Here is a 4,866-nt window from a genome sequence, read left to right as displayed (position 1 = left end):
AGCATTTGACTTATTCACTCTTTGACATCTATTTGCAACTTTTGCAGTTGTTTTTGGCATAAATCTACAGCATATAATCTGTTATCGCACTGTCTTGTCCAAATACCAACAAACATTGAGATGACACCATTTTATCAAGCCACCACCGGTTTAAGATTCTTTTTTCCTATATCACATTTAATCTGTCAAGTCTTAGTGGGAACTTTTCTCTCAGGTTTGTTTTTTCTAAGGCATCTGTACCCAGTGAAGGAACAAGTAGTAACAATATTAGTGCTGCTAAAAGAAGACCTCTAGCAAGGGAAAGAGTTATAGCTTGAAAATCAGTCATAGGTTAATGCCCTAGGACAGGTTTGTTAACAGCAGCCCAGGAGTTTCATTAGTAGCATGTTACTGTCAACTTTCTTCTGTGTGTAGTAGGTCATAGAGAAATGCTGATGAAAAATGAATGTCTTATTAAACTTGGGGACAAAGAGGTAGAGGATCTTGCTAGGGAATCTATCCCCTGTCTTTGTTTGGAGGAGGCAATTCACCTAAGGAAAAAATATATATTTTTTATTGTAATCAGTTACATTAATGTTTGACGTAAGGGAAGGGTAACAGATTTAGCGGTCCTTTCAGGTTTAGATGAATGCAAAAAGTAACAATACTCCCCAAACCTTCCTCCGCAAACAAACCAGTACAAAAAAATCAAGAGGGAAGATTTGCTTTACTACATTTAGAGTTAAGGGATTTATTTTTAGAGAAAAGTTTCAAGTTTATTTTTAGCAAGGAGAAAAGTCTGGAGATGATATTAATGTCCTTGATAAGAAAAAGGAAAACATGGGTTGTAGCTGGGGAACTGGGCATTTCATCTCCAGTTTCTCTTTTGTTTCGGATCATTTTTTCTGTGTTAGCACATAGTGACATGTAAAAGTAGATCTAATACGATAGACCAAGTAGGGTAGTATATGTAATGAGGATAAAATAGTATGAAAGTAATTTTATCTTCATGTCCTTGGCAAACATTCTGCTTGGTATTGTGCAAGATCACATCCTTATTTGGTTGTCACTTAGATTACTTAATTGATATACTTTTATTTTATTCTATGAAACTTGCTGTATGTGTGCAAAAATTTATTTATCATTAATGGATATTTTAAGAAAAAAACTGTGAAAGTTTCATCACTGTTTATAAGTGTTCATGATATGAAAGGATAAAGTTTTATCTGTGCCAATTCTAATTTAAATTTATGAAATAATATTTCAAACCTATCATTAAAATAAAGAGAAGTTGGTCAACAGGAGTGAGATTCATCTTGCTTAATTTTTGCCTTGTAAAACAAAGCACGGGTTGTAAAAATGCAGTCTGTTCAGGCATTCAGAGAGGTACTACGCCTCTAAATGTCAAATTAACCCTTTTATTTTAGAGTGCTATGTTAGAACAGGACGAATCTTCCACTGGAGGTGTCCATCTCTCTCTACTGAAAACAGAGAGATTCTAAATGACCTCTTAAACCAAATGTCAGTCTTTTAAATGACCAAGGTAAATGAGACAGACTAATTTTCTTCCCACTCTCTCCACAAGAGCACAGTGGTCAGGGAGCTCTGCATAGCCCATTAAAGTCCCCAGAGGTCCTACGGACAATACAGCTATGCACCTTTCTCCCAGAGAGAGGGTTGAAGAATGCAGAGTGACCAAATTCAGAAAACAAGAACCAGCAGTTACTTAGCTACGCAGCCCACTAAGAGATACTGAAGAGGCACTTGGGAATACAGCCTTTGCAGCTCACCTCTTTATCCCAAGAAGTTCATTTCAAGGACGATGTGGGGAAAAAATGTTTGTTCGAAACATCAGTGGTTTGCTTATTTTGTTTGCTTACTGCCTATGTTTCTTGGTTTTTTACCCAGCTCTATGTGTTAGGGTACAGCACATGTTACTATAAACCTAATAAATAACAACCTAATAAATAACAACGATAACGCAGCAGACATCACTCTAGGACACAAATATGAGTGCAAAACACCCAAGGGATAGGATGGTTGGCTGCAGAGAGGATGGCTTGTTATAGTTGTCACAGTCACTGCACTGTCCATTGCTCCTCCAGCAGGTCTGGCAGAGTTTCTTGGAACCAGACTTTTCTACTGGCAGATGCATCTGCAGTGCCTTGCATCATGGGTCTCTGATCATGGAGATCATCATCATCTTTGTAACACTCAGTTTAACTCCTATCGCCACCATTTCCCTACAAATATGAAATAGAAATATCTCTACTACACAGAAAGTACTTTGAAGGGTAAAGTGATTTACTCAGACAGCTGATGTCCACCCATCATCTCTCTACATTTACATAAAAAGAGAACTGATCTTGACTCATTTAATCCATGGACCCTGAGGATTTGAGACCTAATGGTAAAATACCCTGAGTACACTTAATCTGTTCCTTCTTCAAAAGTTCATCAGAACAATAGCTGAGGCTTTGATTTATGTAGAATTTCTCCATGTTTGAATGGGGTTCAGGTATATAATACAGCATAAAACAAAAGCAGACAGCTAGAATGGAGTGCCAGCCACACAAAAGATAACTGAGAATAGCATGTAAGAACATTCTGATCACTGCTTGCATTTTTTCTAAATTCTGACTGGCAAACATTTAATGCCTGGAATTTTGGATTACCAGTATAGTCATAAGTAAATATTTTATTGGGAGAAATGCTGGGAACCTAAAAAAGCTTTTCTGGCGTTCTGTTTGATTGTATTTTCTCTGATAAAATGTCATTGGCTTAACCTGTCTTTCTTCTATTTAATCACTTTCAGAGGTTCATTAGACCAAGAGGAAATAAGCTTTAAAACTCAAACCACATGCCAATTCAAAGAACAACAATAACAAAATTGCAGGCTATGTCCTTACTTGCAACATTGGAAGGTATTTCAGTAATAAAAGAGTTAAAAAGTTATTAGAAATATCCTTTTCAAATGGGAAAATGCATATGATTTCAAGGCTATGGCTCCTATTAATCCATACATAATGGGAATTTTCAAGGCTACCACACCAGCAAATTCTTGCCTTTCAAGGACTTCCACTCCATTTCACTAATAATGAGTCCCTTTTACTTTATCAAATGAATTTAAATTGCACAATGACTTTCCACAAGAAACAAAATCATATTCCATTCATCCTACATAGGTAAATATGTGAATAGATAGTTATACAGACAAATAATTTTAAAGTTTCACAGATCTGAGTAAAACTGGTTATATCATGGGGACACATAAGAACCACCAATATAAACTATGTATGAATAACCTTCCTTACTGCAGAACAATAAAGAAAACTCGTAGAAAAACACCAGTCAATAGCGTACAAAATTCAAAGGAACATGTAAATGAGTATCCAGATTTGAATTTACATCTAAGCCACACAATCTTATAGAAGTCTCCACTATGTTTTGCAGCTTGCTTCATCTGCCTTTCTCTGGTTGTCCTTTGATTTTCTCATCTGCTGCTTATGGAATTGTGACTACTGTAAGGAACCTTGGGGCTACTAGATTATTAGGAAAAAAATATCTTTAATATTTACCTGACTTCTAGAGAGCTCAGAAACAGTTTATTCATGTGCCATCATGCATAGTTCTGTGTTCTAATTTCCTTATAAACTGAGAATACCAAACACCATTAATCATATCAGTTCTTGGCTTTCAAAATTTGGACACCATGAGGTGTTAGTGTTTTTATTGAAATTACAAATTACAGAGACTTTAGTCCTGAATGAATCCTGACTAATGAGGGGGAAAATCACATAGACCTTTGGTAAATTAATTTCTATGATTAAGGCATAGATTAGTGCACTTCCTAACTCCTTTTAATAGTAACAAAAATAATACTGTTAATTCACTTGATTTGAGTGGCTAGAAATGAAATCAGGAGTCTGATAGTTGTTGCAATTATGAAGTGACCTTAAAGATATAAATTGAATATTTCTTCTGCTTTCATGAATAAAGAGAAAATCAACCTCCAACAGATCATTTCTTTAGTTGCTGTTTTACACTCCTTTCCACTAGTACTCCTTCCAAAGCCTCTCCCAGCCAGCTTTTCTGAGTGCTTACTCAAGCAGTCTGACTTTACACTCTTTGTCTGTGTTGTCTTCTTTTGTTTTCCTCTATAAGACTCAACACTGTTCCAAACAATATCTTGCAAAGCTCTTTCACCTACAGTTTGTTCACTCGACAATGACTGCCGTCTGCATTTTATGTGGAAGATGCTATTGTTTGATCAAAGGCCTTCTGTGGGATCTTTCAGCTGATTTGAGTAGGAAAGACTCACCAGCTTGTACAATATTTCTCTTATTTCAACAACAGTAATACAGTGGCAGTAACTGCAGAGCCCCACCTGCACTGAAGTTCCATTGAGCTGGTACAGCACCAACTCTTTGTAAGATCTGGTCTGAATGTTGAAGATTTTGCAGTTCAGACAAGATAGAACAAGGCTGTACAACAAACCATAAGAGGGAAGGATGGATAGAACAATGTCAGTAACAGATTCACTACGTTTCCTTTTTTTTTTTTTTTAAGATATATGAAAATCTCTACACACAGGTATATGTTTATGTGTGCCACTATATCTATAAAGGAGACAGATATGAACCTTTTCAAACAGATGTTAATATGCCCATTTTCAGTTGGCAATATCAACAGGTGTGACATCTTGCATCATGATTTAATCTATTGGAAGAACACTCATAATACTTCTAAAGATTTTCAAAATGTGTCAATGATTTTCTTTCGACTATCGGCTGAAAACAAAAAAAGATGCACGTAGCTAATGTCCTAGTGTGTTCTGTTAAAAATGTCACTTCTTCAGTAAAACATCAACACAGAATTTAGTCACTG

Source organism: Apteryx rowi, unplaced genomic scaffold (genome assembly GCF_003343035.1).
Source record: "Apteryx rowi isolate R43461 unplaced genomic scaffold, aptRow1 scaffold_744, whole genome shotgun sequence".
Taxonomy (NCBI): domain Eukaryota; kingdom Metazoa; phylum Chordata; class Aves; order Apterygiformes; family Apterygidae; genus Apteryx; species Apteryx rowi.
Note: the sequence above shows the minus strand (reverse complement) of the source record.